Source organism: Herpailurus yagouaroundi, unplaced genomic scaffold (genome assembly GCF_014898765.1).
Source record: "Herpailurus yagouaroundi ecotype Mexico unplaced genomic scaffold, PumYag 142, whole genome shotgun sequence".
Taxonomy (NCBI): domain Eukaryota; kingdom Metazoa; phylum Chordata; class Mammalia; order Carnivora; family Felidae; genus Herpailurus; species Herpailurus yagouaroundi.
Genome location: NW_024412397.1, coordinates 44153861 through 44167446, shown reverse-complemented (window position 1 = coordinate 44167446; position 13586 = coordinate 44153861). Strand labels below are relative to the sequence as shown.

The window sequence follows — 13586 nt, the reverse complement described above, 5'->3', positions numbered from 1 at the left end:
AAGTGCCAGTGGGGGAGAGGCAGAAAGAGAGAGAATCCCACACAGCCTTTGTACTCTCAGCCTGGCACTCTCAGTGTGGAGCCAGGAGCCCTCATGGGCTCGAACTCAGGAATCCTGAGAGTCAGAAATCAAGAGTCAGATGTTTAAGTGACTGAGCCACCCACGTGCCTGGAACTTTACCATATTCACACATTTTCCACCACCTCTTTCCAAAAATCTCAATTTAAGAAGGATTTAATATATGTTAATTGTCAAATTTTATAACATTGTATTCTGTTCTGTAAAATCATCCCTGCATTTTGTCCCATTACTTTGAGCTTTTGATTGGCTCCATTTTATGTTAAAATCATTTAATTACTTAATTAATATTTTTGAAAGATGACCTTATATGTGGTGAATTCCCTGCAGGTTCGAGTGTTTGAAAATATCTGATGTTTACTTAAACAGCATCAATGCTTGATTGGATACAAATGTTAAGTCACAATTTGTTTTCTTAATCCATTGCAGATTTTAGCTTTTCTTCTACCAGTCCTATTTATCTTCTTCTTGGAAACATGAAGAATCTTTTCTATATTTAATTATTTATTTAAACAAAGTTATATATGTAAATAATTTTGAAAGTCAAATAGTTGTACTCTGCTTACAGCAAAAGCCTAGTATTTTCTATTGCCCTCTTTTCATCATTGAGGCTGTACATTTAACCTTTAGAGCTGTTACTTCTGCTGGTTGCCTCCATATTATAAATCACATTTAAAAATGTTTTCTTTGAGTGTAGTTGACACACAATGTTAACATTGGTTTCAGGTGTTCAACATAGTGATCCAACATCTCTATATGTTATGTATGCTCACCACAAATGTAGATGCCACCTGTCACCATACTATGTTATTACAGTACCATATTCCCTACACTGTGCCTTTATGAATCTCATTTTTAAATTATCATTTCCTGGTCCTTCTGTTTTAGATATTATTTAATAACTCTCTATTATGGAAGACATATATTTGCTTCTCTTTGAGGTAAATACTTTCTCTTCCCTGATGTTCCTAATGTAGTTTATATCACTCTTTTTGGTTGAATTAATTTTTAATGTTCATGAATTTATGACAATGCAAATATTATTCAGAGCTAAGAGAAGTATTGTAGTGTGATTACAATGACTTTTCTTAGGCAATGTTTTATTTGTCCTGGAATTAATGACTGCCTTGGTTTTCTATTTTCTCTGTTTCCTGTATAATTTATTAATCACCAACTTCTTTGACCTTACAGATGACCCAGAAAATACATTGAAATACTTCAGTTGCTCTATCATGAACATTAACTTCTTGGCAGTATCCCTCTTGGAAGTCACTGTCCTCCAACTCCTGTCTGTATGGATTGTCCTCTAGACCTGTTTTGCAACTTTTGTTTTAGGATTTGCCTTCACCATGTTCCTGTTAGTTTCCTTTGTGTATCTCTTTCCTGTATTGGATTCCGTACTTTCTGTGCTGTCTGTGTCTTAGTTTAACTATTTTAACTGTAGTAAATTAATTACTTTAACTTTAGTAAATTAATTATTTTAACTGTAATATATATTCCAGTTACTCTTTGCTGTTAATGGATCAATGGGAGATTTTTTGAAGTCTTTACATATCAGAAAATGCCATTATTCATCCTTCACAGTTGAGTAGCAGTCTGTATGGAAAATTATAATTTGAGATCATTCTCCCGTACAATTTTAAAGGCTTTGCTAGGAGTGCCTGGGTGGCTCAGTTGGCCAACTGTCTAACTTCAGCTCAGGTCATGATCTTGCGATTCGTATGTTTGAGCCCCGCGTTAGGCTCTGTGCTGGCAGCTCGGAGCCTGGAGCCTTCTTCATAGTCTGTCTCCCTCTTTGTCTGCCCCTTCCCTGCTCGCACTCTGTCTCTCTCAAAAATAAACAAACAAACAAACAAACATTTTTAAAAGTTTAAAAAATAAAGAAAGAAAAGTTACAGTGATTTGGACATAAAGCCTCTGGATGTTTTGTATCCTGATCCTTTATTGTTTACTTGTTTTCCTTCCTTCCTTCCTTCCTTCCTTCCTTCCTTCCTTCCTTCCTTCCTTCCTTCCTTCTTCCTTCTTTCTTTCTTTCTTTCTTTCTTTCTTTCTTTCTTTTGAATACAAATAAAAGTTTATTATACAAAATTCAGGCCTGTATATTTCATAGTTCATTGATGCAAAACAAAGACTAGGTATTTTTTGGAATCATTCACAAAATTTAACTTTCACTCCCCCTCACCCCCAACTGTCAAAGTGGTCTGACCAAATGTTATCAAAACAAACACTATAAATAACACCAAATCCTTTAAAGACAACTATCAACATATGTTATTTCTTGGCATAAGTGATCTTCATGGCATGGGACGGTGTGATTTTAAATCCCTGTAAAGCATCCCTGACAGCTCAAGCCTGTTCATCATTTGCAAATTCAACAAAAGCCATGTCATGCCTCCCAGGTACCAAACATTCTTTCTTGAAACTAGGAAACTGATTAAACAGCATGGGTAACATTATCTCATTAGTCTCCTTTGGCAGATTAGTAAGGAATAAAATACAGTTTGGAAGGTAATCAGGCACCTGAGGATTTGATTTTGAATTTCCTTGGGTATTTGCTGCATTTGGTGTTCCCTGACCAGGCTTTTTGTTTTCTGGTCCACGGTTTTTGCTTTTTCCTTTTCCTTCTTTGTCAGCAAAAGTGCCACACATTTTAGATATTATATCAGAATCTGTTTTTGCATACTGGATTCTCCTTGTTTGTTTGTTTTAATGTTTATTTGTTTTTGAGAGAGAGAGCATGAGCAGGGTAGGGGCAGAGAGAGAGGGGGACAGAGGATCCAAAGCAGGCTCTATGCTGACAGCAGACAGCTCCATGCGGGGCTTGAACTCATGAACCACGAAATCATGACCTGAGCCAAAGTCAGACGCTTAACCGACTGAGCCCCTTGCATTGTTTTGCTGTAAAGTGGAAATCCTTGTAACTGTCTCAAGGCATTTGTGGGTGAGCTTGTTCCTTAAAAATAACAAAGCCTCGCCCCCTCATCTTCAGATCTTTAAAGCTATGATACCTACCACTTGACCAAATTGAGAAGACAGGGCATATAGGGATCTCTTCTATTCTTCTTTCTTAATTTTGTCATTCATATTGTTGATACAAGTTGTATAATTTGGTCTGATATCCATGTTTTGGCTTAAACTCTTCCAATATCCTGAGGCCTATGCTGGTATCGCAGGAACCAAAAACCCATCTTTACCTTTTTAAGGCCATTAAGATGTTTATTTTATTCCAGATAAAATCAAGTTATACCCATCACCTAATTGTGAGTCTCTTTTCCTTCATTTTGTTGCCTTCTTGGTGGAGACTTTCATTCTGAGATTCCACCTTCTTCAGCTTGAGTAGATTTCACGAATTATTTCTGGGCCAATTTGCTCCGGTCCATTTTGACTTTCTGTAACTTATATTTTCTGAACATTTGAACCCTAGGCTGATCTTCTATTTTTTATTCAAAAATGTTTTCCATTTTTTGTACTTTATGGCAGATTTCGTCAATTCTGTCCTCTACTCCTTAGAGTCCCACTGATCCAATCCTAATTCAGATTTTCCTTATTTCTTTCCTTGACTTGGATCATTCCTCTTGGCTGACATTTCTCCTCCCCATCCCTCCCTTTCTCAGTTCAATTTCCATATTGCTGACATTAATCTTTCTAAAATTTAGGTCCAACTACATCACTCAAAAAATGTGAAGACTTCCAGTTTTATCTCATATTAGCCTTCAGAGTATTCCTTGAGCACAGACACAAGAGGACTAGCTAAGATTTTCCAAACATCCATAAGTTAAGTTGTACTTTTTATGTTTATCTGCTTCTCTTCTACCTCAATCTTGATCTCTTTCTTTAAGACTAATCTGAAATATCATTTATGCATGACAAAAATATGAAATTGTGGTCTCTGTCTCAGCTGAACCTCCATATGCAGTTAGTAAATATGTACCTTATGATGCTTACCATATCCTACCCTGCAATTCAGTTATTAAAATATTTGTCTTATTCTTCTCTTTGCTTTCCTCAATTACTCTACCAGCAGACCAATAGGAACCCAAGCCTGCTTTTCCCAGGAAAACGGTCAATGGGGAAAGTAAAACTGCTGCTTTCACATGGCTAAAAATGCAGAAATGGGATCTTAGCTGTGTTTTAGTTTACCCTTGCCCCTTTTGTTAGTTATATCTAATATAACTTCTTCCTAAATCGTGTTTAAAATGCTATCAACAGATTGCTTAGTGAAGGGTGGTAAAATAAAGCAAAGCACAGAATCGTTTTCATCCGATTTGTTTCCAAGTTAATAAAAATAGATGAGAAAGGCATTTCAAGTTTCATCAAAGAAACACAACCACTTGTCTTAAGCTTAAACAAGAGAGGGTCACGAGAAACACAAATGTTTGGTGAGGCCCCCTGGGATCCTAAAGTCACTTTTTTCTCCATTAGAAGTGATAAATGTATAAAATCTAAGCAATTTTTATAATATTCCAATATTTGAAGAACAACACATGGTATGATATTCTCTGGTACAGGGTTGGTGCACAATGTATCTGTCGGAAGAAGCTATGTTGCAATGAGAACAATTCAGGTTATTAGCACAAGATGTATCTCATCTTAATTTGTTTCACATATTTTCTTCTTTTTGTTTCATATATTTTCAAGAGCTTTTTATCTTCTGAAAGCATCCATCATCTCCTAACCATGTGAAACTTAGTCATGTCAAGGGAAACAAGTTGGAATTTATTTCCATTTAACTTACATCTTACACGTCTCTAATGGTTAGAAATATTAAATATATAACTAAAAACAAAAGAATCTTGGGGCCCCTGGATGGTTCAGTCAGTTAAGCATCCAACTCTTGGTTTCAGCTCAGGTCATGATCTCATGGTTCATGGGTTTGAGCCCCACATCAGGCTATGCGCTGGCAGCATGCAGCCTGCTTGGGATTCTTTCTCTCTTCCTCTCTCTACCCCTTCCCTGCTCGCACTCTCTCTCTCACTCTCAAAACAAATAAACTTTTTTTTTTTTAAAAAGAGTAAAACAAGAGACTTTTGTTATAAAGCAAAATATACAAATATATTAAAACGATTGGTTTTTAATATTTATATTTTTCAGGAATGTCTGCAAAGCAGTACAGTATAATGGTTAAGAAAACACATTTGGAATCATATATTTGGCTCTAAATCGCAGTCAGCCATTAATTATTAACAAAGAAAGTTCAGGGCAGTTTAACAACTTCTGTAGAATTCTGTTTCAGAAGAGCAATGGCTTTCTTATAGTAACGTAAGAATGAGAAGAGATAATGCAGCAAAGTGATGAAAACAGAAAGCAGAATTTGGTAGGTGCCCAATAAATAATGGTGATTGTTATTTTCTCCACTTAGAATTTCCATATAGTGAATAAAGATGCATACAGGAAAAAAAATAATAACAGTGGACACAAAAATAAAATTGTCTTGGCTAATTTGGCATATTCAAAGAGAAATTACCTTATATTATTGCAAATTTTTGTCCTGTTAGTGTACTTTTTGTTGTCCAGTGCAAGGAGTTTGAGGTAGGAAATCCATTAGGATTGTTATTGAAGTCTTCCTGAGAGATAATGAGCTTCTGTTTAAGGCAGTGTATTTATGTTGTTAATTGTAAATGTTTTCAATTGGTTAATTTTAGATTTTGAAATGTAATACACTTTCAGTGAGATAAATAGGAGCTGTGTTGAAGATGGATCCCATTAAAAACTTCAAGAACTCCCATCTGAAATTGTTTATAAACTGTAATGTCAGCTTAACAGCAAACTGCATTTTTTAACTTGGGGATAATTTTTGTATCTCAGTAATGGTTTGAACGTTACATTATAATGAACTTCTCACTGTGTTACATTAAAGTCAAAGAATGGAAACTTCGAGAGCTTAGAAGTTCCACATTTTAAGCAGATGACAATATAGTTAATTTTAGAGGTTTATCATTTGCTAATAACACTGAGTTCAATGCAGATTTAACATCCATTTATGTTAAGCATGTTTCTAAAGCTTCTTTTAAAATGTATTTTTGTTCTGAGACATTTTCATATCTCAGATAATGAATGTTTCTAGCTTCTCTAAAGTTATCTTGTTACACTCTGAAAATTTCTATTCCAAATAAATTGAAATATATATGAAATAAAGGAGAGAATTGGATAGAAAATTGAAAATTACTGTGTATCAATGTGGACTTTTTAAAAATTAAGGCTTAGTTATTATTTTTTTTGGCAAAATTGAGGAGAAGATTCAGAGATTTTCCATATACACCCTGCCCTCACACATGCATAGCCTGCCTTATTATCAACTTCTGGCACCAGAGTGGTAAATATGTTACCATTGCTGAACCTGTACTGACACATCCTTATCACCCAAAGTCTAGAGTTTACATTAGAGTTCACTCTTGCTGTTGTATATTCTGTGGAGTTAGACAAATATATAACAACATGCATCCACTTTTATAGTATTTTTACTGCCCTAAAAATACTCTTTACTGTCCCTACTCTTTTCCCTCTGCCCTCAACCCCTGCAACCACTGATCTTTTTACTCTTTCCATAGTTTTGCCTTTTCCAGAATGTCCTATGTTATCCTTATAAAAAATATAGCCTTTTCAGACTGGCTTCTTTCACTTAGTAATATACATTTAAGATTCCTCCTTGTCTTTTCTTCTCTCTCTCTCTCTCTCTCTCTCTCTGCACCTGCCCTGCTTGTGCTCTCTTTCAAAATAAATCGATAAACTTTAATTTAAAAAAAGGGTGGGCATTTGGGTGGCTCATTCGGTTAAGTGTCCAACTCTTTCGGTTCAGTTCATGATCTCATGGTTTGTGGGTTCAAGCTAGGCATCTGGCTCTGTGCTGACAGCATGGAGCCTACTTGGGATGCTCTCTCCCTCTCTCTCTCTCTCTCTCTGTCTCTCTCACTCTAACTCTGCCTCTCCCTTGGTTACACTCTCTCTCTCAAAATAAATAAATAAATTTTATTTTATTTATTTAAAAAAAAGATTCTTCCATATCTTTTCATGGTTTGATATCTCATTTCTTTTAGCACTGTGTGGGATGGTTATTTTTCAAGATTTACCTTATTAGTTTCAGTGAACTTAAAAGTATTTACATTTTTGGGGCTCCTGGGTGGCTCAGTCGGTTAAGCACCAGACTTCTGTTCAGGTCATGATCGGTTCAGGTCAGGTCTGTGCTGATAGCTCAGAGCCTGGAGCCTGCTTTGGATTCTTTGTCTCCCTCTCACTCTGCCCCTCCCCTGCTCACACTCTGTCTCTCTCTCTCAAAAATAAATAAACATTAAAAACATTAAAAAAAGATTTATAGTTTTAATTACGGTACTTTTATATTTCATAAATATTTCCTAAAATGTACTGGACAGGAGTATTTATACTACAGTACAGATTTATCTTTAAAAATAATTAATGAAATGAATACAACATAAAGAATAAAATCAAGGCTTGATGCTTCTTCATTAATAAACTTTTAGATGACTAATGTCTTCTAAATTATTGCAAGTTATTTAAAAATCCCTTAACTTGAAAATGTTAATTTTTAAAAAACAGATATAGTAAAATGTTTTCCTTTGCCATATAATCATTACTTTTGGAGGAGAGAAACTACAGTTTTTTTGTTTTTTGTTTTCTCTTGATAATCATGGATATAGGTACACTGCAACTTAAAACTAGCAGAAGGGTCACACTAGGGAAGAAGAAATATCAGCTAAGTAGACAAAACGGCTACCTTGAGCCTTATAAAACAATGTTTTTTATTAGATCATTGGTCATGTGAATGACAGGTGGCAGAACAAGTCACCCTCAAAATAATGTTTCTTTGGCATAAGGGTCATTTTGAGCTGATTATTTTGAGAAAGAATTTACAGGAAAAACTCTGAGAATAGACTAGAAATTACTCACCTGTAGGGAAATTTCCATTTATGAAAGAAATTTTCCTTTGTAAGTATGTCTTTCTCTCTGGATCAGGCAGAAAAGGATGACTAAATCACAAGAGATTCTTACCAATGGAGAAGACACTGGCTTGAAATCTGCATAACGAACCTTACTCTCTTTACTATAGTTTTTCTGGTTACCTCTCCACAGTTGGCCTCCCCGACACTCTTCTCTGTTTTGCTGAAGATGGTATTTAAAGCTAACTCTAGGGGCGCCTGGGTGGCGCAGTCGGTTAAGCGTCCGACTTCAGCCAGGTCACGATCTCGCGGTCCGCGAGTTCGAGCCCCGCGTCGGGCTCTGGGCTGATGGCTCAGAGCCTGGAGCCTGTTTCCGATTCTGTGTCTCCCTCTCTCACTCTGCCCCTCCCCCGTTCATGCTCTGTCTCTCTCTGTCCCAAAAATAAATAAATGTTGAAAAAAAAATTAAAAAAAAAAAAAGCTAACTCTAAGACAGCTCTGGCCATTTTCATTTTTTCCTGATTATTTCCCATGAGTACCTTGGATATACATGTTAATAAACTTCTGTTCCCCCCCCCCCCCCGTCTATCTTTTGTTACAGGGTTCTCAGAAATTAAAAGGGCAGAGGGAAATTATTTTTCCCTTCACTACAGTTTAATGACTCCTATTGAAGCCATTTTGAAATAAACTATCTCCAACCAAATAAATAAAAATAAATATCTTCTGTAAACCAATGACATGGTTTTATGAAAAAAAAGGAATGGACTGCATGTAAATATTTGATCTTATTTATTAAATATTGTTAGGGAAAATGACTTACTATTCTAAAACTAAAAGAATTATTATTAACAGATGGTTTTCAAAACCCAAAATAATTTATGTCTAATAACTTCATGTAACAAGTCAATTAATTTGGTTTTCAAGGGAGGGTATGATGTTTGACTAATTCATCTTGGTGGGTATGGTGACAAATCATATTTCTGAGCATCAGCTAAATTGAGACTCTTTAGACATTTTTTAGTGTCTTCTTGGATTATTGATCACTCCTGTTTTGAAAGCTTCCCAGGGAAAAATAATTTTGGCCATACTTTATGACATAAAATGCTGGGAATTTAAGGCTATATTTATTCAGGGGTTGAAACAAGTCCAAAGATACTTCCTAAAGAAAAGTCTATATTTGAGTCTAGTCACCTATGGCAGATGTGCCATTCCAATATTCCCCCTTTATTCCAAGAAGAACTTCAATTTTTAAGTGGGCATTTTGCCCACCAGCCAAAATATTTTATTTCTCAGGATCACTTGAGGATAAATATAGCCAATGACCAAGTTTTGGCCAACGAGATGTAATTGGAAGCATTGTGTGCAACTTCCAAAATATCTAGTTCTTAGATCCCTTTATTTTTTCCTTCTTAGTGCCTAAAAGGGAACATTTATACCTGAAAAAATGAGCACTTATGTTGAACTGTGAGACAGTACGCTAAAAGTGCTTAGAGCAGCAAAAGAAAAGGAGATGGGGACCCTGATGAACATGGAGTTGCCATACCATAATTGAGCTACTAGGAATTTCTTTTATCTAAGAGAGAAATAAACTACTACATTATTTAATTAACTGTTAGTCTTGTTTCTGAATGCAGGTGAACTTAACACTTAACCAGGCTATCCTATTTCTGCTTTAGGTTTCTATTGAGACTAGGCAAAAAAAAAAAAAAAAAAAAGTATCTGCAAACATATGCATGTATATGAACACTATAAAGCTTAATGAAAGATATAAAATACTTACATTAAAAAGGCATATGCAGATTTATCTATCTGAAAAATATCATCTATCTATCTATCTATCTATCTATCTATCTATCTATCATCTATCTATATCTGCAAATAGCTCATTCCTTGAGATATCTTCTAAGTGATTCCTGACCCAAACCCAGTGGAATCTTTCAGATTGATATTCAACTAACATTTGTCAAGTGCCCCTTATGCATTGGGCACATTCTGATTCTTTAATCAAATATATTCCTCATAATGACCCTGCAGGGTATGTGGTACTTTTACATTTTTACCATGAATAAAGAAGCTCAAAAGGAATATAACACATCTTAAGATGTTCCTGCTGGCCAGTAGTAGAGCTCCTTGGATCAGTTTGGAATACATTCCCTCTACAACACTCAGAAAAGGGGTCATTCAGCTTTCTTTGAGCTTTCAGAAATGTGGACATGAATGCCACATGAAACAAATCATTCCATTCATAGAGACCACTTTCTAAATTTTTTTTAAATGTTTTATTTATTTTTAAGACAGAGACACAGAGCATGAGTAGGGATGGGGCAGAGAGAGAGGGAGACACAGAATCTGAAGCAGGCTCTAGGCTCTGTGCTGTCAATACAGAGCCCCAGGCAGGGCTCGAACTCACAGACAGTGAAATCATGACCTGAGTAGAAGTCGGATGCTCAACCGACTGAGCCACCCCAGCATCATAGAGACCACTTTCTTAAAAAATTCTTAGACATATTTTATTGGAGCAAATCAACCTATAACTTCCAACAACAAACATATTTTACTCTTTGGGGTCATATAAAGCACATAATTCCAGCTTCTGATTAAGTCATTTCAAATATGTGAGATTAACTACCATGTCCCCTTTATACATTTTTTGGCCAGAGTATGGTATCTTTGGTGGTTCACCATTCACCGTGTCACATGATTTGAGCTGCTCACATTTCTAGTTTTGGTGATGTAGACTAAAAGCATAGTAGTTTCGTTGTTGTTGGCTGGATTGTTTATTTGATCAGTTAACATTTAACTTCTTATGAGTGTGATATTTCCATATCGAGTCTCTGTTAACGAAAATATTAGATTTAACCTGAAAGAATAGCAAAGGCAATAATTTGACTCTGCAAAATGTGGTTTAATGACCACCATCATGTGAAATATAACATTTGGGAAAATAATGTGTCTGCAGGTAATTTTAAAGACTAGACCGATGATTATAATTTCAGTATGATAGAACTCATCGACTAAGTGAATCTGTTATTCCTAGACTTGCTACCTACTTGAAGCTCTGCTTGGTTATCTTTCAGTTGCCGAGTATCTTTGCTGAAAATGACCAGTGCAAAACAACTTCCACACTCTTGGCAAACTATGTACTTCTGTGCTGTATTATTTGAATTTGTGTTTCAAATGCATCCTTTCCTCACAGTATTTTCGGTTATCCTTAACTCTTTCCAAACTGCAGTTTGTTACGTACGAACCACTGGCTGTCTCCAGTCCTGTATTGAATCAAGTGCAACATAAATAAATCTGTAAGTAAGTACATAAAGGAGTACCTGATGACACATTCTACCGTGCAGCCGTTCAGTCCAGCCTAGCGCATTTACGCTGTGAATCCATCTTATGACTTCATTTCACGGATCACGAATGTGCATCTTATTCACCTATCAAACTCACCTCAGGACCAGCTTCTTCTAAAAGGCTATCCCTCTTACTGCTCTTGCTTCCAAGAAAAACTTCCAGCTCTGGATTCTATAGCCTTGGTACTTAGAGCCACACAAGAGTCTATAGTTTATTATACTTTATTTCGTATATTATCTGTTTCTTATTTTATCGAGTTGCTAGACATAGACATTTGGCAATGTTTCTGGACTCATCATGCTCCCTGTCAACCTCACTCTTCTATTGTCTTTCCTCAGGCAATCATGCACTAAGTCCTCAGTCTACTCTGATGTGCATGTCCTTTGTTCATGTCTCTCATTATTTCAATGGCGTCCTTGCTTTCACTCCCCTCCCTTATGTGTTTGGTTTTCATGCTGCCAGCAAAGTTAAACTTCTAGAAAAAAATCCAATTTCGTCTCTTTTCTGCTTGAAGGCTTCCATAGGCAGTCCTATCTGTGGCCACAAACATCCAGATATCTGTTATTCTGATGCTCATGTTTCACAGTACCTATGCTACACCGACCTCTCCTCTAGCTTTCTACTTTTATTCTTTCCCTGCTCCAGTACCTCAAAGGGGACTGGAAGAAGTACTTGGAAGGGAGAATCATGGCAGGGGATGTATAAAATATATGTTTGTCTCTTTTAATCTTTGCTCAACTTTAAGAGGGAGATACAATCATTCTCTCCATTTTAAAAGGAAAACAAAGAGAGGTTACCTAGCTGCCCAAGATAGCAGAAAGAATAAGTGGATGAGGCTACAATGAAAGTCAAACCTCTTTCCTCTTAAGCTTATTCTTTTATTCCCTCGGCTTTTGTATTTTACATGGACTGGTGTCTTTGCTCAGAATTTCTTCTTCTTTACTTGTTACCTTCTTTACTTGTCAACTACAATTACTCTTCCCAGCTCAGCTAAAATATCTTTTTGTAAAGCTTTCCCAAGAATCTCTCCTTCCCAGCTTAGCAGAGTTGAGGGCGCCCAACTTTGGGCCCAAAATACCTTATATCCATCTTCTGTAAACTGTATTATATTGTACTATAATTATTTGCCTGGCCATCTCGTCTTCCTCACTTGATTTAATAGATGCTGCCTCGCTCTGTATTGTTTTGTTTCCTTCATAAAACATGCCAATACATGTACCCAGAGACAGCTTGTAGTTGGTTTATTCCCTAAAGCTACATAGTTTGACTTAGAAATAATCCCAGAATCTAGAAGTGATATGCATAAATGTTAGTCAGATGGACCTTTAACATTAAACGTTGCTTCAAGCGGTGACTTTTATCTGTGAAGTTCAACTCTCTCCTTGGAGGAAACAGAAAACTATCAGATTATTAGTAATATGGGCAGCTTGGGCAATTTATTTGTATGATAGACATTTGGGGAAAGTACTATTTTCTGAATACTAATTTGAGAGTATAAATGGTAAACATGTGGTTTTAACCTGGGAAAAGTCTCTGATATGTTGATATATAATATAGCTCTCAACATATGTGTATTTGTGTTATAATCTAACTAAACATATTCAAAGGGATGTGGCTGTAAAAGAGTAAGAATTGCAATATAAAGCTCAGTTTTCTTTTCTTTTCTTTTTTTTTTGGCAGCATATTAAGATCTCATAAAACAGGACTGATTAACAAAATTACCAATTATTCCAATGAAAAGGTCATCAAGAGTATCAAGAGTCTGTCCTGAAGAATAAAATTAAACTGATAATATAATATTTTGTTTGAATTAAATAATTCCCACTCTCCCTGACCTGCATACTGACACAAATGTTACGAATTTGGAGTTTATTATTTAGGAAATGTCCACAGACACAAATCTTAACGTAGCAGTTTTAAACAAAATGATTTTCCAGCAATTTGGGGAAAATATGTGGTGTCTTTCACCCTCTTAAATGGGAATCATTATATATAAATGACTAAGAAAGATCCTTTTGTGAGCTACCAATCACACTTTCTCATGTGGTCTTTAAAATGCTTTCAGAGACACCTGGGTGGCTCAGTTGGTTAAGCGTCTGACTCTGGATTTCAGCTCAGGTCATGATCCTATGGTTCCTGAGTTCAAGCCCTACATTGGACTCTGTACTGACACTGTGGAGCTTGCTTGGGATTCTTTCTCTCCCTCTCTCTCTGCCCCTCCCCTGCTCTCTCTCTCTCTCAAAATAAATGAATAAACTTTAAAATGCT

At 36.0% G+C, this 13586-nt stretch overlaps 1 pseudogene; it reads right to left on the bottom strand.

The window, feature by feature from the left end:
* Window positions 1–2166: 2166 nt before the first annotated feature.
* On the bottom strand, window positions 2167–3245 carry LOC121032657 (U2 small nuclear ribonucleoprotein B''-like; annotated as a pseudogene).
* Between the last annotated feature and the right edge of the window lie 10341 nt (window positions 3246–13586).